Source organism: Sipha flava, unplaced genomic scaffold (genome assembly GCF_003268045.1).
Source record: "Sipha flava isolate LNK unplaced genomic scaffold, YSA_version1 36_pilon_pilon, whole genome shotgun sequence".
NCBI classification, from domain to species: domain Eukaryota; kingdom Metazoa; phylum Arthropoda; class Insecta; order Hemiptera; family Aphididae; genus Sipha; species Sipha flava.
The window spans coordinates 1,390,270-1,417,560 of NW_020273076.1; the positions used below are offsets into that span (position 1 = coordinate 1,390,270).

At 30.7% G+C, this 27,291-nt stretch overlaps 1 protein-coding gene, 1 long non-coding RNA gene and 1 other non-coding gene across 5 annotated transcripts in view; 1 reads left to right on the top strand and 2 right to left on the bottom strand.

Moving 5' to 3' along the window:
• LOC112687940 (Kv channel-interacting protein 2-like) overlaps positions 1-27,291 on the bottom strand; it is a 325,918-nt gene that overhangs the window by 175,086 nt on the left and 123,541 nt on the right. The gene's annotated exons all lie outside the window — the stretch shown is intronic.
• Positions 19,977-20,133, bottom strand: LOC112688063. Its single transcript, XR_003149043.1, has one exon. It is a non-coding gene; the product is annotated as a U12 minor spliceosomal RNA (small nuclear RNA).
• On the top strand, positions 20,374-24,322 carry LOC112687951. 2 transcript variants are annotated; one of them, XR_003149031.1, is made up of 4 exons: positions 20,374-20,660; positions 20,801-20,945; positions 21,026-21,241; positions 23,433-24,322. It is a non-coding gene; the product is annotated as an uncharacterized LOC112687951 (long non-coding RNA). The 2 variants fall into 2 exon arrangements; XR_003149030.1 differs by lacking the exon at positions 23,433-24,322 and having other exon boundaries at positions 21,026-21,571.

Below are 27,291 nucleotides of genomic sequence, written 5' to 3' on the forward strand. Positions count from 1 at the left end.
TCGTATGCAAAAACATCAGTGCATGCCCCACATACTAAATTATGGATAAATCCCAAAATAGCTTAATAGTAAATTCTTATATTATAAAGAATATTATACTAATCGATAATAATAGTTTTAATTCTAATTTTTTAAATTTAATTAATTATTTATGATACTAATAATTGTTATCCAAATCCTTTTTAGAATTCAACTAAAGTTGCAAATTTATGAACGGGGATGCTTAGTGCCCCCTAACGTAGCTAAAAATTATTTATGTGTTCCCATACAAGAATGTACCACATTAATATTTGATTAGAATTTTCTAAAGCATACACTACGACAATAATATTATACATATTTAAAGTTAATACTACACCAGTTAACTACAATAATATCTTATTTTTGATGGCAAACACGTCAGTTGAATAATTTTCATATTATTGCCGTATATTTTTTTTATTTTTGGAATTTTTAATAAAAGTTGTACGACTGATTTGCTAAAATATATACTTTCTTTTATCACACAAAGATGAAAATTAAACAAAAACAATAAAAACATAAAAAAAATAGACAATTAATTCAATCTGGTTAAAGAATAATTACTTCATGATACAAATTTCTCATTGTATTCAAATACACAAAAATAAATTGAAATGTAATACTTACATAATATATAATCGGACTTAAATTATTTGTAAACATAAAAAGTATTTTAATTTTTTTTTGGAAAATTTACGTTGTATTTTCGTTAATAATTTCAATTTTAAACCATTCGAAAAATACATATTTTATGCCAATATGTTTTACTAAAAACTTCGAAAACACTAAATAATGTAACATTTAATTTATATTTGAAAAATAATTACAATAATTACTCGTATACAGTGCTCGAATTAGGAAAAATTAAGTAGAGGAGCTCAGTCCAACGATTTAAAAACTGCGTTCTGTGTGCGCAATTATTTAACACAGACCCGTGGGGGGTTTTGTCCCAATAAAAATAAAAATAAAATAATAATTAACATAATTGTAGGCGATCAGACACTCTCATGAATCGAATGATATAATCATATATTTAGTTTTTGTTTTTATTTATTTTTACTCTTTAGTGCGGGCCACGGCCTTCGAAGATTAGTTGTGGTGCGGGCATTTATTTTTTTCCGAAATAACGATATCGTCGATCGCCAATATTAATAACAAACCGTACAATGTGTAAAGTATAATACACCAAATTCACAGACATTGCTATTTATATTTCTTCAGAAATTATGACGTTGTCCCTTATCATAACCACCATATAATCTTTAATTATGAAAATAGTTTTGATATTATAAATCGTAAAATTCGTTTTCAAATTGACATAAATTGAAATTCACATAAAAATTATTTTAGGCATCAATTAGGATGAACGTGGCATCCCCCCATTCCAGTGAAAAAATATAGTTGGGGTACGTAAAAAAGCCCCCTCAATTCGAGCACTGCTCGTATATAGTTCAAAGTGAAACATGTCCATTTCTTTGCACAGAAAATGGTTTATTTTTGAAATATTATTTGGAGTTAATAGAATGAGCTGTTTGTTAGATTTTTTTTTTTACATTTCCGAAAATGTATTACTTAAATAATAATACTAAATATCGGAATATTATTACCAATAATTATACCAAGATTCATCATCAAATGGAGAAATTAATAGTATTTTAAGAATTTTTATTTATTTATTTATTTTTATTGAGATTTTAACAAGCATATTATAATATCTTAACAATCATTAGTATTTTAAGTAATTTAATGTAATTACATAGATATATATTTAATATTAAACACTATAAATATATTTTCGATACGGTGAAATATACTTATTTCAACGCTATTTATTCATTATCATGGCTTTTAAAAGTCTTTTGAGTTTGACAATTTTTTTTCTAGTCTTTGAGTAATCTATTTTTCCATAGTTTCATGTACATTTTAATTCTTTTAAACAAATTGAATAAACACAAGATAAAATCTTATGATAAAAAAATCAGCCTTTTGTATTTAACTTTAAGCCCTTCTAAGGTCAATATACTTAGGTTAGAAAATGCTGTGTATATGATTTCTTGGAGGCTTTTAGCTCTTGCAACACTATACTCTCAGACTACTTAATAAAAGCACATCTATGTAAAATGATGCATTTTTCAATGATGCTTAATTTTTATCTTATAATAATAATTTGTATATTCTGTGAAAGTTATACTAAATCCCTGTAAAATAATGTGAAAATCTCATCGGAAGAAAAATTTGGTTATTGCAATTATATTAGCCCATTATCAGTGAAATTAATTTTACAGTGATTCGATATTGAATTTCATTATAAAATATTAGAATAAAAATTTTCGCAATAGTGCTATAAAGAATATTTTAACATTTTTCTATTTATAATATAAGAACATGCAAGAAATTAAACTTCAAAGTAATTAAAAAAAAAAAAATTCAAAATAGTAACTGGTTCGATTAAAATAAAAATATATTATTAATGATATTCAGTAAATAAACGTTTACAACATTCTCTATTTATAGTAACTTATAACACGCAAAAAGTAGTACAAAACCATCCTGAACATCTACATTTTTATGTGAATTTGCTTGAACTCCGTTTAGAAACCATTTCCGTGTTGTATACATTTTCTCAAACATTATGACTGAGATCCTAACATGGTTAAATTTTTAGAAGGATAATCTATTTCATATGTTATGACTGTATTGTGCGAAACTGCAAAGTGAGTGGGAGAGAAATATTTTGAAGTACTCCTGGTCACTATGGGAGCTATATAAAACAGTTTCATACATAATACACTCGCTGAAAAAATATTTATTTATTTAATTAATTTTACACTTCTGTCGAAAGTTCTTAAATGTAGTTGTTTTTTTCTTATAACATAAAATGTATTGAATTAAAATGTAATAAATTAAAAAAAAAAAAAACTGCATATTTAATAATCAATAATCATAAAGCCCAAACGTTATTCTTTTATTATATATTTATTTTATTTATGTACTTTCAAAAATTATTATTTACATTTTATAAACTTTTGAATACAATAAAATTAAGTTCATGTTCAAATTCACTTTTGTGAACTCATGAAATTAATTTCTCCAGTTTATGTTTTTATTTTAAGTATACCGTATTTTTATTTACAAAATATAACATTATGGAATAAATTAATTTTTTTTTGAAGTTTAGTATTATACATTGCCATGTAATAATAATAATAGTAATTTATTGAATAAATAAGTGATTTCACTTCGAGAGGCAATGAATACAAAAATGTTATAATAATATAAATGTTACAAGTAAACATAAGTTTCCTGAAAGCAAATAAAAGATAAAAAAGGCATTAAAAAAAATTAGATATAAATAAAATAATTTAATTTCGATAAAAATCCAACAGAATTAATAGTTTAAACTTTAGTGTATTATTAATTATTTAGTATTTAGGTATATTTAACTAGCTTGATGGATCAAAGAACATATTGAAATTATCCAAAGAATTACCAATTAATAAAATTATATTTTAAGAGTATAATGACTATAATTTTACTTATTTAATTATACATAGAATATGTTAAGAGAGTGTAGACTATAGTTAAGTATATTTACAGAGATTTTAACGAATAGCTTCAGAAAATAAATTCAATTGTTCAATCATTTTTATAGAAAGAGAGTATCAATATTGAACAATTATGGCGTGATTGAATTTATTGAAGTTTAGATTCTATAGCTAATATACTTGAAGAAATGTTAATTATTTGTAATCAAGTACACGAAAAAAATTTTTTTACATTTTTCAATCAACTCAATACGACGAAACTGATAAAGATTCCAAAATATTAAACCACATTCAACCGACAATAGTTGCAAAGAACAATTTAAGGTTTTCAAACAAGTAGGGTCATTGAATTCCCAGCAGTATAATGTGCATAATAATTAATAACAATATATCTAGAACGTTAACTTATTTGTGTGGACTTTGAATTGACTATAGTTATTGACTTGAATTTTGAATTTTAAACTAATACTATATCGATGATATTTGTTTTATTTATTGAAACAAACAATTCATATAATCTGTAATAATTATTTTTAATAGGAAAATTTAATGTAATTATAAATTAATGTTTGAAATTATTCTGAACTGGTAAATAGTATTTACTAAATACTCGACTAAGTTACCAAAAAAGTTAATGAATTTTGGCAAAGTGATAAAAAAAAAAAAAAAGTAATAAAGTAGTGCATTATCTATCAATTACGTACAGGTTTTATTTAACTGTATTATTTTTTCAATGAAATATATGTACAAAAAATCAATAACAGCACGGCCAATAGTTTTTTTAAATCAACTGTAATAGTATAACTCAATGATTTAATATAATAATGGGAATATGCTCAATGCAAGTAGTTATTATAAACCAAGGTCACCAACCATTAGATTTTCTAGAAATATAGGTCGATCGTAATAAAAAGTTAGAAAACTAATTCAAAATCACATTAATAAACTTATATATATTTTTAATTTTCTAATGTTTTATTGGAATATTAGATAAACAGTAAATAACTATAAGGTAATTTTTTGTTTTTTTTTTTTTGTTCATCAAAAGATCTTAAATATTCTAGATGCCGATCACCAGAGACTTAAAATTTTGATTATAGCTGACTTGTTTGAAAAGATTGATGATCCTTGTTATAAAACAACAAAGTTTTATCGCCTTAACAGAGAGTTTCCCAGCCAGGGTTCCTCGAATTTGAATTAAGAGTACCATTAAATTATTTAAAAATTGTTCCAATAAATTAATTTTGGACTCATTATGAAAAAATACTCGCTAATATTAGCAAAACTATTACTGCAATTTTCAATCTCAAATTTATGACCAAGGATTTTATGCATTAGTAATTATAAAAAAAAAAAAAAAACGAGTAAAAATGAAATCCGTTGTAGAAGATATGTAAGAGAGTATGTCTTTCTACAATTCGATTACGAAAAAAAAATTTGTGTAAAAAAAACCAATCCAAGTGTTACATTAGTTCTATAAGTTACCTAAATGTTAAAACCATAAAAATAAAATAATATTATATAATAATAATTAAATATAAAAAATATAATAAGTGTTCAATGAAATAATGTCTTTTATAAAATATAATGTGTATACACTATTATTGTTTAAAATTAGGCATTTAGCTAAAAAAAGCCAAAGTTACAAAATACAAATACATGGTATTTTATTATAGAGTATAGAGTGTTTTCGGATTCTTAGAAAATACCTTAGGCCCTAAGTTTTGGTAAACCAAAGGCTAGGGGTATCGTGAGTCATAAATGGTGTAGGAACCCCTGATTTAACGTATAGTAGACAAAATAAAGCTATACACACCACCAAGAATCTGATTATTAAGCGAGTTTTGGCACTTAACGTTATATTAAAGGATCGTGTAACGGCTATAAATTTACACATCGGACATATTGTTATAATATGTGTATTATGTACGTCTACGTTAAATATTGTTCAATGAAGGGTTTTCAATGTTAAGAATAGGTATATAATGCTGCTAATGCTATATATTACTATAATATTTAATGTATATTTCATTAATTTATGTCTGCACAACATTTTTTGGCGGTGATCCATCCGAGCAAATTTCATAGAGTTGATTAACTAACAAAAAGTACATTTTATATCCCATATTTTTTGGTAAACATATATGCGTTATAATCTGTAACATTTTATCCGTCGCTAAGTGTGTCGCGTAGTAAATTTTAAGTATTACATTTCTATGACAGTTTTCTTTTTCTTATCTAATATTATATATTATTATGGTTTTACAATGTACAAATATCTACTTAAATCAAAACCAAAGCGTTTCCGTAAAATATAATTATTTTACTGTAAAATCTACCGCTATGACGGATTGTACATAGTATTCAATGGTTGTTTTTATACGCTGTTTACTCTGAATATTATTTTTAAAATGCACAGGTATCCTACATAAATGCGTATACACTTGATTAAGAAATTTAATATGTGGTTTAAAATTGGTATTAAATGTTTTAATTATGGCCGATTTTGGTAATTGATTCCCCCCTCAGACAACGATCGGTACACTAATATGACGTTGTTGATGGTAAAATATTGTATTTCTACCGAATTATATTTATAAACGACGTTTTTTCGGAGAAATTTTAGCCCAACACTCGAATTCCCGACACTGCTTATACCCCCCAACTATGATTTTGTTACATAATCAATTTTACACACTTTTTCTGTGTTGGTTATAAAAATTTAATTATAATGATTCTTAACATACACATGGATCACGTGTGTATTAGTGGCATTGTTAAAAAATATGATTTATAAACACATGTTCTGTACTGAAAAGCGCTTATTTTAAATTCTGTAAAATCCTACATAAAGTAGATAAATAAAATATCATTGCGCTGTCTGTCACAAGTTGAACTGCTATTTGCAGTTTCATTCCTATATAAACCGATGGCTGATAGCAGTATAATAATTGTGTATACGACCGTTGCATAATTAATAATAATTAGAAATTCTGTTGAAAATATTAATATTTTGATATAACTCCGTTTGATTTATTTTCGAATGATGGCATAAACTTGTAAAATGATTTCATCAGAGGGGATAATGTGGTATATATGTATATATTAACCCTTATATATAGAAATTATTTGTATTATTGGTGTTGCAAAAAAATGAAAAAAAAAAAAATTATCCGATAATTACGATCATATCGTTCTAATTAATGGACGTCATAACTAACGAAATAATACTAGAAAAGATAAGCTGTTCAATTTGAAACGAAAATCTTGTGAAACTGACATGTCAACACAAATAAAACAAATTTAAACGAATGCAGTTACTAGCATAAATCTACCGTCGTTGCTGAATAAACATGTTTAACGTCAAATTATAAAAAGAGAACGCCAAAAAGATGTTCCTATCCAACCAATATCCCATTAAAATATAGATGTACCCTTGAAATTATGATGAAATAAATGAAAAAATAGTCAATTCAAGTGGAAAAAAAAGTTAAAGATATACCTAATTTGTGGAAAGGCAGATTTTCTCAAATAACTCTCAGAAAATATGCTGAATAAAGAAAACCTTTAGAACAGTTATAAAAGGCTGGGAACATTTTTTAAAACTTATTGTTTTTAAGGAGAGTGGCACATAACTTTAAATTGTATGCGGTAAAATATGTTATTCGTTATTATGATTATGAAAATAATTATACATTACGGATACTTATTCCGTATAAATATTAAACATAATTTAAACAAAAAAAATAAGAAAACAGTATACAATGCATATGTTCGTAATGTATACATCGCGGTTGACGTCAACGTCAATCCGACCGAGTATTTTGTCAATTCATAATATATAATTTTCATTTATAACACTGTGAAGTATAACAGAAAGATAAACAGAAGAGCAATGCATTCCAATTGTTTCGTCAGCGTTTACATCCCTTCACCACTGCCATCGTCGTTTTAATCATAAGAATTGCCACATCCAGACGCTCTTGGGCACATTTGTGCTCTAAACGGAATCGACGAAAACATCGCTTCTAGTAGTACACTACCCCTGTTGGAGCCGTCCACAAGAATACATGTAATATGTACAAGAGGTGACATGAACGTCAAAACTCTGAAAACCAACGAAATCGGAAGAAAAACATATGCGCGTTGGGTTCAGCATCGAAGTTCCGAAATGACACACTTATCGCACTCGGTTTATTTCGCTATCGATGAATTCGTCACCTCTCCGTTCGAAACCGCAGCCCAAAACGATCGGAGCGTTTCGTACTTAAAATAAAATAGTAACAACATGCGACCGACGTGATGTAATTCTGCAGGGCCACCGGGACCGAAAAAATGATCGGCGTGAGTCATCGTTCGCATCGTAATATAATGTGTACCATGACATACCGTGCGTTGTCAATTATTATTGTTTCGCACAATTCGTATACGCGGCGCGTAAATAATAGCACGCGTAAATAGTAGTAACCAACGGTAAAACGGTTTTTTTTGTTTTCGCGCGTCACAAGACGTATCACGTACGTGCGGTCGTTGCTTCTCGATATTTATCCTTCACACGGGGATATTTTTAATGAATTGTAACCGCTTAGATACGATAAGACCGGGCATGTGCGTTTCATTGAAATCGTTCAGACAGGGCCGTATTGAGGTCTGGTGGTACCCCTAACGATTCACTACATCTGCGCCCCTCCCCTCCCCCATGGGAAATTTGGATTTTTTTTACAAAAAATCATTTGAAATGTATAAATCATGTATAAAAACATGGTATACAAGGTAATAATTACTAATATGCTTTAATAACTATTTGTATTACTCTAAAATATAAACAATCAATACATTATAAAAACATATCATTTTCTTCAAATGTTTTTGTTTTTACAATTGTGTTAAATGATTTCAAATTTATTTTAATACAATATTACAACGGTACTTTTCTTGCTTTTATAGAGGCAAATGCATTGATGACATTATCAAATGAAATTGTTTTAACTTCATCGTTTTCATAATTCGTGAAATATATTACATAAGTAGTGTTGAAATTGACCTGCACTGAATATGGCTCTGCGTTCAAATGACGTGACTCATAAACCGCTACGACTATTCATGTCAATCCCCTCGCAACTCTAGGCCGTACTTCTTAAACTGGTGGGTATAGGGCCATGGAGGGCCTATACCTATTAATATATATAATATATACCTATTAATTCTAATTATAAATGCTTTTCAAGAGTATATTAAAAACCATTGATTTACCATATATTTTAATAATTTATCTATTCGTATGTGAAAAAGTATCTACATGTAATTTTAGTTTGTAATTAGAAAAAAATAATTAATTATTTAAATTTAAGAGGCTTTGATAGCTTTACATTAAATTTTACACCTTATGATAAAAACGTTTGAGAAGCTGTGTTCTAAGCGACCAAGTTGCATCAAAGTTTATCATAAATTCAATAATTTTCACATTATTATTTATCTCTGAACTGTATATTTTATAATGAATCAATATTTTAATATTAAATTCGTATATGAGATTGAAAAACATCCTGAGCTAATACATTGAGGAGTTACTCTAAATAAAACATGACAGACCAAACTTGGAGTAAAGTAGTTCACAGGTTAGCATAATAATAATAATAATAATAATAATATACCTTTAATAATTTACATAACTAAATGATAATTAAATTATTTTATAATGGTTTAAATAAGGTACGTGTACAATAAATTAAAATATTTTTACTGTATGAATTGATTAATAAAAAGTTATATAAACACCTTAGTTCTGGATACATGGTTACAAAAGAATTGATGTAAATTATTATTTATTCATATTAAATTTTGTCCAAAGCGGTATCCGAGTTGCAGGCGCGGTAAGTTTATCAGTGGACAACAGTGCTGTGTATTTGAACAACTGAACAACTTCGACGGTTTCGATCCGAAATGTTTGTTTCTTAAAATTTACGTTCAAAGAAGAATGGAAAAATAAAACATTTAATTAATCTCTCCGACGTTTTTGCTGTTACACATAAAAAGTTTACGAAACTTTTGATTTTAATTTTTTTACCCACAACCTGGGATTCGCATATCGATGGTAAAAGACAAAAGGGGCTAAGTGACATGGTGTATAATATGAGACAACCGACAGTTAAAGTTGTCGATTGTATAAACGCAGTTGTACTTATGAAAATTTAGTAATGAGATATTTAATTATTAAATGTCGGTACAATTGACATTTGGTGTTAAAATGTTATAAAAGTAGGGGGCCAAGCGCCGTTTTTAATTTATAAGCTACACTAATGAAAATTGTATTAGCCAAACAACAAAAATATGACGTTTGGTCCCTAATATTATCACTATCACTAGGGCTTGGAAGTTAATGCACTAAAAGGCATTAAAATTGATTGCACTGTTACATTAAAATTATTCCATTTTCACCACGGATAAAAAGAAGTTGAAAAAAAAAAAAAAAAAGTTCTTTTTTTATCCGTGAATTTGACACTCGTGGACACACAAGCTAACAGTTAAGAGCAGTGCTGTGCTTTAGATAAATTTATCTAGATATGTTATATAGATAAAAACTTCATATCGTTATCTTATCTAGATAAAAAATAAAATTGACATCTAGATAAAAATCATAGCCATCTAGATAAGTTATCTAGATAATTCACAAAATCTGTAGCTAATCATTAGTAATAACTAATCTACAATTTTATCATTCAATATAAAATAAATAACTAAATAAGAAATTTCATTTGTATATTTACTTGTAAAAATTGGTTCTAAAATAGTTTTACATAGCATTTATTATTAATTATGAATAATGACAATTTATTATGTATATAGACTAGAGATGTAATGTATATTCGAATAATCGATGCTACAATACCTATTATTATTATTAAACGTTTTGTGTTGCGCGAAAACATAAACGTATAATTTTCGTTACGTATTGTAGCATCGAATACTGATATTCGAATTATTTACGCTAAACCTATTCGAGTTCGAATATTCGAATATTTGAATACTTAAATAATTCACTTCACTGATATAGACATATATTAACTATATAATATGCATGGGAGGTGAGAGTTATTTATTATTTCATAGTATGGCCCATACGGGAAGTCTAATGCTCGTATTACTATTGTTCTGTGGTATTATGAACGCCGAAAGAGCATTTACAAGAATATTAGAACCAGAGATAATGCACTAAACTGGTTATTATTGCAGCTGCCCGGTAGATGGTTTATAAATACTAAAATACAGAAATAATTGTCGATAAAACAATAGCAATATTATAATACGCATTACGCTGTACCTACACAGAAATTGATCGTTCTCGATCATCATTCGACCGCCTTAAATTCAATATTTATATATAAATTATGTCCATTGTTCATGTAATTATGTGCTCTAAATAATTGTCATTACCGGACCCCAATTCTACGAATTTGTACTTTGATGTGTCTACATAATATTATTACACAACAAAATAAATATTGAGCGTGAAACGTCCGTTATTTATCAAAAACTTGTACTGTACGCAGCGCACTCTCATCCACAACGTGTTCAGTGTTTATCGTCAGACCGTCTTCATATTTTTCATAATTTTGTCTATGACTTTTCAATTTTATTTTATTGGTGAAATATTTTATATTTTGAAATGAATCGTTACATAATACAATCATTACCCAAGACCAAAAGAGTTCGTCTACAAACGGGTGAAAACGTTGATGCCTTATATAAATATCTAGATAAAAATTATTTTATCCATCTATATCTAGATAATTTTAAATCCAGATATCTCATCTATATCTAGATAATCTTTTGTTTTCTAAGCACAACTAAACACAACGTCATTTACCGGGATCCGGTGCGGAAGAACACGGATCGGTAGATGGCGCAGTACATACCGTATGACGAGCTTTCATCAAAGATCGTTGAAATGCAACAATCATTTACTATAATAATAATATTACCATCGTTATAACCAGGGCTAGGATTTGTATGCAATAAAAAATTGTAATATATGCATTTTATTTACCAAAATATGCAAAAATATGCATTTAAATTTTTATAAGATAAACATAAAAATATAGTTAAAAACAAAATATTTGTTTATTGAAATACATCAGTGGTTGGATTTTTTTTCTTAACCCTACAATGCATGATTTTTTTATTTTTCATTATTTAATTTTTTTTGGGTTGTTATATTAGTCCTAATGAAGGAGAAATTACTAAAAAAAATTGGTATTTTAAGTCTCTAAAAAACCAATTTTTTAGTTTGTTGCCTGTGAGCAACGCTATGTATTTACGTACAACATAATTATTTATTAAATTTATAAATATAATTTATTCATATACCTATCTTGAAAAAGTTATATTGTTTATTCATTAACTATAAATATAAGAAAATAATTGATTAACTTACCAATTACAAAACAAAGTATACATTTTTAAAAATGTAACTTAATATAATATAATTGAAAAATAAAATAAAACAAAAATAATTTAAAATAAATTTTATGTTTGACAAAAATAACCAAGTCTTTTACTTTAATCAGCAGGTCTAAAATTAAATAAGAAGTAATAATATTAAATTATAAATATTAATCACAAAATATACTAAAAACATCAATTTTTCGCATTCTTATAATCGAAATATGTAATAATATTCATTTTATTCAATATATGCAATAATATGCATTTTATCTAAAATATGCAAAAACATGCAAAATAAAAATTCCACCATGTATCTCATCATGAGGTGATTCGTGAACATTACTGACAAAATCAATAATCAGAAATCGCAAAAAAAACATGCTGTTGCATACAAATCCTAGCCCTGGTTATAACAGTATGATAATTATGCGTAAGTCGAAAACCCTCGCATCCGTGACCATATTCAGTTCCTTTTTCTCAGGTCATGCCCCTGAGTCTATTTTTAAGGGCCTATAAAAAAAAAAATACCTCCACAGCAGAGCCGTATTAAGGGATGGCAATCGCCCTCTTTGAAATATTTAAGGGGGCGGCAATATTTTTACGGTATTTCTAACTAAAACTAAATCAATTTTTTCGCTTTCTCAATGGACAATTATTTTTGAACAAATAAAATTATATAAAAAATAAATGTTATCTTATAAAATCATTTGTATTATTTAGTAGCGTACAAAATGTATATCTATTCTAGAGTATTTCATTTAATATGGTATTTTATTGAGATGTAGGCATTGGTTTAATCTTGATTTGTGTGGAGATGGGACATTCAGACCTAAAGATACTAAATTATTTAAGGGCACCATCATCAGTCTTATAAAAGACAATTTTCTATAACTGTCTTCTTGTAATTATAACTCGGTTATTATTTTGGATTTGATATTAATTACAAATATTGTGTAATAGTGTACTGAAATGGGGAAAATTAATTGCGAGTAGCTTTTTAATGAACAGTTGGAGACACTAATTTTCGGTTTTACACTTTGGGGAAGACTGGTGGTAAAATTTTGTTGCCCCTGGGTGGAGAAATGGGCGACTCTGCTCCACAGACCCCAACTACAGCTTACCGTGGATCGTATTTAATGCAGTGTGACTGACTGTTCACATCGCATGCGATGAATAGTGTAATAATAATATTTATATTCCACTCAATCTTATCGGCACCCAACGGTTATGGTTATTCTTCGAAATTAATCATTATGGTGTTTCTAGTTCGTCGTATTCTTAGGAGTGTTGTGTAAACCAGCGGTTCCTAAACTTTTACAGTTACGGAAATCTTAGGAAATACATAGTTTTTGTTTCGTGGAACCTAACTTTGTCTTTAGATGCAACTGAACCCCAATTTTTCAATTATTTCTTGAAAAACCAACACTCCAAAAAAATGTTTTAATAATAGTTCATGATTATAATTATTGTAATTATTATAATACGAGTATATTATAATTATTGAACAATTATTATTGTTCATTACAATCACTACTCTCAATATTCACATACATGTCGAGGAACCTTTGAGATTATCCCATGAAGCCCTTAGACTTAACACACTTTAGAAATCGTTGATATGGACAACACATTAAGCCTAGTGCGATAGGATTTGTTGGTGTGTAAATTAATATTAGTTGTGTACTCGTCACATGTCGTGCCCGCGATCAGTGGCGGTCAAATGATTTTATCATGAGGGAGGGATATAGCTGATTTTTTAACAAACACTATATATAAAAATCTTTATTTTAACATGAAAATTAAATTATATTAATGATATTATTAATTATTATTAATGATATTTATATTATTAAATCTATTTTTCTGGTTTTTTTGCCAATTCGTCCAGTATTTCGTCTGCAATAATATTGACAACCCCATAATGAACAGCCATAGTGGCTAAACCATTGAGACTCTAAAATAATATAATTACACAATTCATATAATAATATAATATATTATGTTTAGTATTAAGAACTAAATTTAAATTTCATAAATTCTTCTAATTTAACTATAAAAAAAATGAAATAAACCTAAAAAGGTTGTTTCAATTAATATTTTAGTGTTTTATGTTTGAACTGTTAATTTTATTCCAGCCTAAAGACTGTATAATAACTAATAAGTACAGTATATTTATTTTTTAAAATTGAAAATAGATGAATACCTATATTATATAATGTATAATATGGATGAAATATTTAAAAAAAGGTCATGGGGGGATCTATCCCCCCCTCTTCATTCCCCCGTTTGACCACCACTGCCCGTGGTCGACCATCTGATACGAGTGATTATTAATTTTACGTTTCATACGATTATGTGGTTCAATAAGCTAATATTAAAACGAATGCTATTACGAGAACAAAATAAAACATATTAAAACAGTACGGTTGCAACGGTGTTGGAGGTCAAAATCATTCAATAATTAGTTTACGTGTGAGATCAGACAAATGTTTTGTTTGAAAATCAGTCCTCGCCTCAAACAAAGAGGCCTGGAGGCTTAAGTTTTCTAGGGCCCCGGCAAATTTGCGTACGACGCTGCTCGTATTCACGTGCCCAAATGTACCAGACGAGAGAACCGACGGTTTAGGGTAATCGTCTAAAAACGAACGTTGTGCAATGGAATCGTAAACGCGAGGCTTCTGATTGCTCGCGGGAATCGTTTTTACTGCGTTCCCGTGTACAACAATACGGATACAGTACATAACATGCATTGTGCATCGGATTAGGTTATTATTCATGCGCCGTAGGTGTATTTATTATCTACGATGCACTCCCCGCAGAAGACGGAATCCAACGCATGTCAGGGGTCTGAACGTGCAAGCGACGCGTCGCGACGTTGATGGACGACTCGACTGTTCATCTGTTCATCGCTGTACGTCGTCTTTTGTTTTATACATAGGTGTATATCATACCCATTTGTATATATACACGTATACAATATTCCGTAATGTTAAATATCATTACTATTATATTATTATTATTTTTTTATTATTATTGTTACAATATTATTAATATTATTAATTTGTGTTTGGTATTACAGTAAAAGTGCTGAAAAAATACCGCAAAAACCTAGTATGGGAGGGGGGGAAAAAGAAAAACAATTGTGACAATACGTCACATTTGGTATATTTGTTCGAGCGACTATATTATGGAATCGGTGTGACAGAACATGATATACATAACACAACAAATAAATTATCGGAATACATGACCACGCGTATTAATAAAAATATGTTACATGAGCAGTGTACGAGCCACGAATGCATTGCTCTCCATGGGGGGAGGGGAAATGAACTTATATATTCTCTCATTTTTGTTGCCGTCAGGAAATCACTCTTATCGACAAAAAAATCATGATTTTATTTAGTCAAATTATACAAAAATATATACTATTATAACTATTATATTACATAATATTATGTTATATTATATTACTATGATATAATATTTAATACTATAATATAATTAATATATAATAATAATCATTATGTACTATTCTATACAGCAGCAGCAGAATTAGGGGGTGAAAGACAAGGATTCATCTCCGGGCGTAAAATTTTAGAGGGTGTAATTTTTGTAATCATTAATAACTTATTTTATATTTTTAATTTTGTTAAATACTGTTATTAGATTAAAACTCAAAAAGTATGATTGTATATTAATTATTGAAAAAAGTTCTCGAGAAGAGTATTTGATTATTGGTCTACGATAGCGCATAATTTTAACATTTTTCCCTGGCATAAAAATGTCTAGTTCCACCTCTGATATACAGTATTATTGTTACTTATTAATAATAATTTTATTATAATTATTATTATTTTTATTTATACAATATATTGTGTTATATTATATTACTATTACTATTCTATATAGTATAATTATTAAGTGAGCGTATGTATAAAGTAGAGAAGGCCCTTCTCCTCGTTTACTTTTATTGTTGTAAACTAATAATGTAAGAATGTTCAGTGTTGAGCTATATATGTTAGCAATAAGGGAGTTCATTTTTTTTACTGTTTTCCATATCTTAATTAGGGGCAAATTTAAACGAGGCCCCAGATTACCTTTTTTGTTGTAAATTTGACCTCGAAAATTTTAGGTAAGAAAGTAGGTACCTAGATTATAAAATCGGCCCGGAACATTCAGGTAATAAAAAAGGTTGGTTGTAATCTCGGCCCGTTAATATGTATTTGCAGATTATTTAGTCAATACTTACATAGGAAAAGGTGCTATGTTTCCACCTGATATGTGGGCCTGTGCATCAGTTGATACGTGTTTAACAACTAATGCATGTGAATCATTTCATGTACAATTCAATTCAAGTTTCATTTCCACTCACCTCAATATATATGCTGTCATTGTAAAATTAAAAGAACTACAAACAGAAACGTACATTAAAATCAATAGCTTAGATTCACCATTTCAATTTCAAAATACAAAAAGTAAAAAAAAAAAAAGAGAACTCATAGAAAAAACACTTACAAAATATAAAAATTAGGAAATATCTGTGAGTGAATACGTTAAACACATGGCTTTTTACTTAAAAAAATAGATTTATATATTATTACGATACAATTTTTCACTTATATTTTTACTCAACAGTTTTACTTGTAGTTTTAAATTTTTTACACTAAGAAATTTACATAAATACATTTTACATTAATTATATAATGGATTTCATACTATGAATAATAATATGACAATGAAAATAATTTTTAGAGGATATGAGAATCACCTCCTCGTGGTGTCCTCTGGGTAATGCTAAATAGTTCTCAATAATATTATAAGACAATTATATGTACATTTTTATACGGACCGAGTTTACATCTAAATTATTTTTACCTGAAAAAAACACGGGCCGAATTTGCAATAGCCCTTGACTAGTTAATAGCAAGCCAAGCTTCGTAGTTTCGTATTCAAGAATCACAATTTATGATTCTGTCTGCATAGTACTTTTACTTACTGTGAATGTTGTTATAGTTGTGTGCATAGTATAATATATTTCCATAACAATAAAAACTTAAATAGATAAACAAATTAACTCGATAACTTGAATAGCTTAAATAATTTATTGTTATAGATCATTATAATTACAATTGTAAAATACTTCAAAGTTAAAAATGTATTATGTTTATGTCTTGTATTTAATCACGCTCGGTATAGAGGGAGTTATAAATTCGTATACAACTTATATAAATGAAATAACTCGATTTAGGGATTTAAATTGCTATCCCACAGAATGATATTAAGCTTTAAGAATTTGTTTTCTTCTAACTCATAACTCAATGTCCTTGTATTGTCTTAAACTTAATCTTTTTCGAGTTACATTTTTCCGTTAAGTTACTTCTGTAAATGTGACCAATAATGCGTGCAGAAAAGGAAATCGTAAACATGTGTACTCTTAAATCTTTGAAGTTGTATATAACATAAGTCGTCTGCATAGTGATGATCTATTTAATAAATAATAAATCAATATATAATGCATTAGTCAAAACAAGTCAAAAAGAATACATTTATCAATGCTTGCAAATAAAAACGAAACTTAATTAAAACATTATAGTATGATTTATTAATTAACTTTAAAAGGATAGTTATTTAGTACACAATATTTTATACTATTTATTCATTACGTGTTTATTTTATTTTGAACTGCATAGGCTTAACACGCACGCTTGAGATTTATTATACTTATCTTTGTGCCTATGCATTGCTGTACATTGAATAATACATTTTTCTTGTAAGTACCAATGCGAGAGTAACAGTAGCTTTATAATGAAAATAATGTTAAAAGTGACTGAGTGCATAACATTACATGAACCTATAATTTAATTACGTTTAAAAATTAACCTTAGGTTAGACTAATAACTTATTGCTACGAATCTATTTTTAATAAGTTTTGCAGATGGATTTATTATATATTTTTAAAATTATCGTTTAAAATTCTACCGACAAGTTAACTTAATGTTACCGGAGGCAGGGGCGTATTTAGATAGGGGCCATGGGTCCCGTTGCCCAGAGCGGCACATTTTTAAAGATTTAGAGGGGCGGACAATTTTTATTTCGTACTTTACACAATGATACAACTTACACAAATGATTTAGCAATAAGTTTTCTAAATGAGTGTGTACAATTTTAAGGCTATACAAAAAATATTGAAGTTAAGCTTACAACAATACAGATGTTACAGTTTATAAGAGAACATAATTTTAATAGTGTTTATCTTTATACTGGAGTAGCTTTACATATTTTTTTGTATACACCATCCACAAATTATAGTGTAGAGCGTTCTTTTTCCACACTAAAAAGAATAAAAAACTATTTTCGCTCTATAATGGTACAAGAACGGTGTTTGGCTTTAGCTGTATTAACAATTGAAGCTGAAAAAACCACTTTATTAGATTTTGAAGAAATAATTAATGATTTTGTTAGTTCTGAATCAAGGAAGAAAAATATTTAATTTTTGTATTAATATTGTATATCTAGCAATTAATAGAGGTTTTAAAAATTAATATTAATTAGTAACAACATTTTATTTTTTGACTGGAAGGGGGGGAGGGGCAAAATATGTGTTGCCCTTACCTTGAAATTCCTAAATACGCCACTGACCGGAGGTCTTTGCTTGTAGTAAAATATTTCTCTGTCCAATATGTGACTTCAAATATCCGAGATGATTACCTATAATATGCGTGTATAAGCCCATTGTGTCAACCATACATTTTACACGACTTGTATTCTTTATTTAGATAAGAAAAATATAAATAAATTATACCACAATTGAAATCGGGATTTCTATACAAATTGAATAAATCGTTTGTGTTAAAACAATAAACAATTATTTTACAAAATTATTCAAATGAAAAAGCGTAAAATAAGTGTGATATAAAAATAACTGATTCGTGTGTTAATCTTTTTGGGTTATTTTTGGGAAATTGAGAGTTGGTGTTATTTTATTTCATTTTCTTATTTAAAGACAACAATAATAATTTCTCTACGTTTAAAATATATTTTAAAACTGATATTCACCAAAAAATGATGTCATATGTATGTGGCAGTAGTATTCAAATGTTCTACGGGAACAATATATTATGTTTATTCTAAAATACCGCAGCGTAACATTTGATTCGGCGTTCGCCACGTCGTTTATATCGTGCACTGCGCTCTATCGGTACAAAAAAGTACTTTCATCATTTTTTTTTTTTTTTAGTCCGTTACTCGTATCACGATGCAAATTTAATATTATCGTATGCGGAAGCTATAGGAGATACGCGTTTGACGTCATGAACAATTATTTTTCGAAAAACCGTCGTCATCCGTCTCGCAAAACGATTAACACGGTCAGCCATTTGGATCGTAATAATGCGATCTAAACGTTTCGATTTCGTACGATCGTTTGTTGTCTAATGAGTTACTTCGATTAACCTGATTGCCACACACGTAAATAAAAAAATCCTAAACAGTCTCCTGCTTCCCCCGTAATAATGTGCTCGGTAATTTCGCGGTGCACACAAAAAGGGTAATGTCCACCATTAAGGGCGGTTGCGTCTATAATCTGTTTTTTTACATCAAGGAAATATATACACTTACACCCGTGTTCAGAAATTCTAATCGGTGTTTCTTACAAATCGTTTTAAATCGTCGAAAACTGATCGTTTGCAGCGTACAGCAAATCGCAATCGTTCAAAACAAATTCAGTACAGTATATCATCAAAGTGAAATGATCATCACTGCCGAAATCGAGATGAATTGACATCGGATGACGTAAAAATCTGCCAACAAGCAGCATCGATGCTTTGTCGTGGTAACAACAGCGACCGATCACAACAGTTGCACCGTTGCACGCACATAGGTGGCACCATCTATTCGTTGGTCGCAACGAACCCACCCGGCACGGAACACTAAGGAAGTTCGGTTCTTTCGTAATGGGATCGTAGGGCAGATCGCTATCGCCCGACAGGTCCGCAAAGTAGGCGAACCCGTCAAGGGGACGACCTTTACCCTTCAAAAAATTCAAGGTAACAGTCGTGGACTGTTAAAGCCAAGCGTCACCAAGGCTTGTAAATTTTCCTTACTCATTAGTTTAAGGCACGAGCATTGCAGTGTCGCGCTGCCGTACTTATAGGGTTCCGGCCCACGACAGTAGCGCAGAGCGCAGCCGCGGTGCTACGGTCGTGGTCGCGGGGACGCGTCGTCCGACGGCCGAGCGCGACACGTCCGCGCGTTAATCACGACACGCGGCCACTTTCGAGCGCGCGTCGATATACGCGAACGCCCGCGTCCGACGTGCTATGGACGCGCGAGCCCGTGAATCGCTGATCCCGTACGCGGTGCCGCGATTCGCGCTATCTGCCGGCCGTAATCCGACACAACGTTCGCCGTCTCAACTGAACGTGCCGCGGCGACGCGCTGTACGCTGTAACGTTCGTTTTTCCTCCCAACGACGGTTTTCTGCGAACGCGGACACTACGTTCGTTTTCTGCCGCGTTCTTCGAAGACTCGCAACACGTGTAACGTTGTCCGAACATTTCGAACTCGCACGTGAAACTTAGACGTCATGACGACGTCGTACGACCGTATAACCAGGAATGCCGGTATTGAACCGAGCGAAAAAATGATGTACGATGATTCGCTGTTCGATTCGTTTCTTTTTACAATTAATAAATCATTTAATTGAATTTTAATGGAAAACCATAAATACTGTTTAGAATTTAGTACTTTACTAGTGGATAATATTTATTTATTTTTCCGTTTACCAGTAGTTTAATGGTTCGGTTCGACGGAAGAAAATTAATGTCCACGACCGCTTGTATATGTTTACATACGTTCAGGGCCTGCGCTAGTGGAAGGTGACCCGTGCCTACGCTCGGGGAGCTTCGGCAATATTGAAACTGAAAAATATAGGTAATTATATTCTTTTCGATCCACGGATTATTATGGTCGATAACAATTTAGTTTATAGATGATAAATTATTATTTTTCAGTTATCGTTCGTAATCGCTCTATATTTATAATTAAGATTTATTATTTCATCAATAGCGATTCGTTGCGATTATCATTATCGAAAATGTTTGCATTATGACACACGATAATACCTTATTTGATTGTATGGTTGACACTTAAAAGTTGTGTTCAGTGTACGACGTACGTTTGCTTCGTTTTACTCTACACGTATATATTACGTTCCAACAATTTTTAAGGTACGTTAAATTTTATCTAACATTGATTGCATCGATAGCCCGACATATTATTGCCGTTGAATGAAGCAAAACGTAAATATTGCTTACTTGCGTTGTTACATTAACGTTGGTAACAATATTAAAACATTGATGGCCGGTGCAAGAAAACATTTCAAAATTAAGTTTTTCACAAATCTATAACTAAAAAACAATTTTAATTGATTATTGAGAGCGGTGGGGCGCAAAGACGTGGTTTTGCCAAAGATGCTCTACAGAAATAATCTAAATAAATCTAAAATTTAAATCTAATACAAATAAATTTAACAATTTAAACTAATAATAATACTATTGCATTTGATTTAATATTAAAGGTCTACGCGGAGCGTCTATATTGTTTTGTCGGAAATGTTGTATACTGTACAAGACGGTCGTAAAATATCGATTTCAATGGGTATATTTTAAAAATATTTTGAACCTATTGTAAAATGTAAAAAGAATCATAAATTGAACTCAATTATAATAGTTATTGTATGGTTTCAAAAGCGTAAAAAACGGTATGGATTTCTAATTTTATTTCGTTTGAAAAGACTTAGGATTTATTTATTATAAGTAGAGCACGGATTTGTATGCATTTGCATATTTATTCCGGTTGATCATATGATATGCTAAGTGAGCACAAAATTTGTTTCATAAAATAACAATTTGAAAAATGAAACTTTTTTAGCGCATATTTTTGCATATTTTGACATTTTTCTATTTTAAGGGCTTATTTTACAATTTTAATTTGCATATTTCATATTTTAGCGCATATTTCGATGTTTTTTGTTTTTTTTAGACATTTTTGAAATATATAGTATTATGATGTAAGAAAAAATATTATATTTTTATAGCTTCCATTAATATCAAAATAAATTAATAGGTATACTTGTAGGTATAAACGGTTTTCCCAAATATAACCTTAGATCAATAATCGGGGAAATAAAATATGTATACTAAGATAAGATTATAATATAAGATAAGACATAAGATTTTTTTGCTAATTTTTTTATGCTAATTTTTTTATTTTTCATGTATATTTTAGCATTTTAGTGCATATATTTATATTATAAGGTTTTTTTAGCACATATTTGGATAATTTTTAATGCATATAAATCTGCGCTCTAATTATAAGCGAAGAAATGATAATATTTTGTTTGAAATTTCTCAAAAACTATTTAATTATATTTACTGAGCCCTACGGTGCATTTGACGAAAACAATTTTGAGCAAGGAATGTAAGCTATGATTGACTTTAATATTCGATTTTAAAAAACTGTTGCATCACGGTTCTTCTTGCAAGTTTATGTTCGTAATTTTTTTCGTCGAGCTATACAATAGTCTTAATAAATACTTCGGTCAACGTTATACGGACCGTTGGTTAAATCCGTTTTAAATAATAACCGCTATATACGCCTACACGCTACGGGCTGTCTCGTTTGAAATATCGATACGTACAGATACGCGAACGCGGCCTGCATTTAATCCACTCCGAGAGAGGAAAAAGATAGCGAACGAATCGTTTTTACGACCGCAGTGTTTGCACATTTGTTAAAAAAAGTTTTATGGCGTAACGCGTACTGTTGCGACGGTTTATTCCCGCGGTGTTTCAGCCCCACGTGTAAGCAAACGTATTATCCAATCAGCGATTGGACTTGAACGTCTACTAACTGTAATGATGTGCATCATTCATTTGTAAGATACTGCACAAATATTTTATAATAATGTATACTATATGATCTTAAACCATTTAAAAAAATAAATAACGGTTCCTTCGACACCCGCGCGGACAACACAAATCGAACAATGAAGACCATTGACATCCTAAGTAGGTCAAATCTTCAAAGGACCGGTCCAAGGTCCATCCCGCGATACGTGAATTCGAATAATGGATTTTCGATACTCACAACACCACGTACACACATCGCATCACATAATTATTTTTTTATTTTTTCGTCATAATCATTATTATTACTACGCGGACAGGCGTCGTTAATTAAAAAAATTAGACTTGAAAAATGTGCAAACAAATACAACTCGGGCGAACATTTAAGTACAATATAATGTAAGTAATTATAATGGTGTAAGAGTATACCTAATAATTATTGGTTCAATAAGGACGGATTCGCATAATAGCGCTCGACTAAAGTAGTCTAATCGGTTCATTTTGCATGTAGATGGTGGTGAAGTGGAGGAATAGAACGGAGATGAACGCCGAGTTACGTAAAGAACGAGAAGTGGAATCAATACTTTTGAGTCTGTATTGCAGTTCAAAAAGTTTCCCGAGAGACAGATTACAACGCGAAACAAGTGTTGAGTGGAGGTAAAAAAATAATAAACGAGGAACGGATTTTAATAAAAAAAAAGTCCACGTTTACGATCGCACCGAGAAACGCAGCCAAACATTGTCTTTCGCTTAACACCATCCGGGTTAGTTGACCTAACCATACGAGTCCTCGGTTTGATCAGCGTTTCCCAACCGGTAACCCAAAGGTTCCGTGAGCAGCAGCGATAAAACGGTACCGCAAGGGATATGGAAAAAGAATAAATAACGATTTCGATTCGAACGAACGGACTCGAGTCACGGACTCTTCTCGTTCGGGACGTTGTCGTACAATAATTTTTTTTGGCCCGAGATATTTAACACCTGGTGTTATTGATCATATTCGACTTGAAAAGAAAAAAGAAAAGAAAAAGGAGCTTGGAAACGTTGGTCGTTTTCGATTGCGTGCACTGCGAAACATCCGACCCGATGCGAGTTTTGCCGGTGGTCAACAAGTGCACGACGCGGACACGGTGTTCGAACGGCGAACGCGCAGTTGTGATTTCGGTGTACACCCACGGACGTGTAACTAGAGCCCAAATATCGGGGGTGCTGAAAATAAAAATTAAACGGTATTCAACTGCGATCACACTGTAGATAACGTAAATCTGAAGAAAAAAAAAAGAAAGCACGAGTGCTACAATTGAACTCGGGGGTGCTGCTAAAAACCCTGTTGCACCCCCCCCCCACCTAGTTGCGCCCAGTGGCGTAGCCAAGGGGGGGCTAAGGGGGCTATAGCCTCCCCCATGGGCAGTGTTTATATGTATAATGTATCTTGACTATTTAATAGAATCAATGCTCGTTTTAATCAAAAGCTTATAGATGTTATGCCACTTGAAGAACATATTCCGGCCAATTTAAATATGTATGACGATATAAATATTATAAAAGCTGCTAAAATATATGTCCAAGATCTCCATGATGATACCTCATCTATAATCAGGGCTGACCTGTTCATATGGAGGCAACAATGGAGTCAAAATACTATTCCAAAATCGAATTCTGCTCTTGATTCACCCTCTCATCGCACCAATCTTCAACCTAACATTAAAATACTTTTACAATTATTCGCCACGTTACCAGTTACCTCTTTCACTCCGGAAAGAACGTTTTCAACACTTAATCGCTTAAAAAATTTTTTAAGACGCACCATGTCGGAAAACAGACTGAATGGGTTAGCTATGGCTAATATAAATAAAAAAGAGCAATTCCATGAAAGTGAAATAATAACTGAATTTGCCAGAAATTCGCCTAAGAGAATGCAGCTGTCAGAGTGGAGCAAGTGACTGAACACTGAAACCAAAATTATTATTATTATTATAAATTATATATTAATAAATATTTTTAAAACTATACTAAAATGCTTGAATTACGTTTAGAAACTTGGTAGTAGATAGGGGGGGGGGGTTAATGGTGAATTCTCATATCGTCTCTTACCTTACTTATCCAAAAAAAGTGGTTATTTCCCCCCCATTTAAAAATCCTGGCTACGCCACTGGTTGCGCCTATGCGTACATAATTTCGATAGCAACAACGGTGATAATACCGTTGCGCAACACGTGTTATTTTTCTGTTTAGATACGCGCGCAGAACGTCGCGTTGACCTGCCGTACAAGGTCCGTCCGATAATCGATGGTTTAGTACAATTTTTTTTTTGTTCTATCTTTTCAACGAAAACAATCGTTACGTCATGCTCGCTTGTTTTGAAAATAAATAAAAACCCCGAACGAAAACACACCGCGGCCCGCGTGGCACGGGTGTGGGCGGTACGGACACGGCACCGGTGCGAACACGTTGCCTACACGTTTAACGGTAACGACGTGACGGACGGTCGTGCCGCCGATATTATTATCGTAACCGACGGCGTGGGAACGTAATAACCGGTGAGTTGTTGGTCTCTCCCATCCACCTCGTCCACACCTCCACCACAACCGCGACCGAGCACACCGATGTGTAACGTTGATTTCGATCCGTTACACGAACGTGACGGGCACCGCTAGATGGCGGGCGACGTTACGGCGAAACGAACAGATTTCGAACGCGTCCGAGAAACCGAACACCGTTACCCGTCGTCGGTGCGCGTATTCGGATCGGCACTACCGCCCGACCGTATATCTTTATGGTAACAACGCTCGTGTGTGCGGCCGCGTTAAGCCGGGTCCACACTACACCGTGCCGTGTCGTGTCTTCTAAAATAATTATCTCTGGTTGAACCATATTGTTACATCAAGGCATTGATTAAATATACATTTAAATATATATTTAATCAATGATTAAGGTATACTGTATAATAAATCACAAGTTACCTCACTAACCATAAGATACCGTGAAGTTGATTTTATCCGACTTTTGAACGTGTGGTTGCCACAGATATATAAAAAAACAAATTTGTTGTTTTGTATATCTGTGGTGATTACTGATTTTAATAGTAATAATTTAATATTCTATGATAACATTACTCATAATAACAAAAGGCTCGGAAGGTGTTGCATTTACATGATTTTATTGGCCTATCCAATTTATTGCTAAGCAACCTTGAAATTATTTTCATGACACTAAGAAAAACCTAATGGGAACATTTTGAAAGAAAATTACAAATTTTAAGCTATTTATTTTACATATATTTTATTTTATCTAATACATTTATACCTAAAAATTATGTTTAGCTTAGTATAATAAACTAATAAACTAACAACATTTCAACTGTTATGTACGTGTATATTTAATAAAATATATTTATTTATGAACATTTTTGTGTTAAAAAAAATTAAGTGCATATTTTTTAAGCTCATATGTGCATGCATATTTAATACTTTTTAATAGAATTAAGTTCTGAGCCCTTATAATAATATAATGTATAATTTCTACTATATAATTTAATATTTATCAGTTATTATTTATTGAAACTTATGAAAATACTTCATATCTAATAAAAAAACTGCGAAAATATGTAACCAAAATTTGATAGCATCACCGTAAGATATATATTGGTGTCACACATTTTCAAAGCACACGGTCTGGTAAAATACACGTCACGGTGTAGTGTGAACCCGGCTTTAGGTTGCACACGCAACGGATGTTGTGTACCGTGTAGGTATGTACCGTGTATAACATTTATACCAGGGTACCATAAGCGGGTTACGCGCGCACCGGACATTTTTCTTCCGCCGCATTACGTTTCCACCGCGGCTTTATATCAATTGCGCCGAAAATCGCAGGTAAAGAAAGAAAAATTACGGGATGGAAAAAATGTATACGTCTATTGCGCCGATCGATATTCGAGTTCATACGTTTTGCGATCATCTCATTGATACGTGTGTTGATGAAAACGCAACTTTTCCCCGTATCTTTGGTCATCGTGTAATGTATCAGGTGAAAGAACAACAAATGCTTGTGAGGCATTTCACTACTCAGCGTTCGGGATATATTTTCAATCGCCCCATCTAAATATTTTTTGTTTTTTATGAAGTTTTAAAAATAATGTAACGCAACAATCATAATACGTGTTCTCTTAGTTATCACAAATAGACCAAACTCTACATTTATGTCAAAAAGATAAATAGTAAAATAGACATAATTAATTTTAATATTAGACCTAAGAACTTTTCAAAATTTGTAGGATTAGTTTGAATATATATATAATCTACTATTAGCGTAAATACCAAGTATATAGAATGATAAGCTTGATTTTAATTTTAATTTTTGTTTTTTGG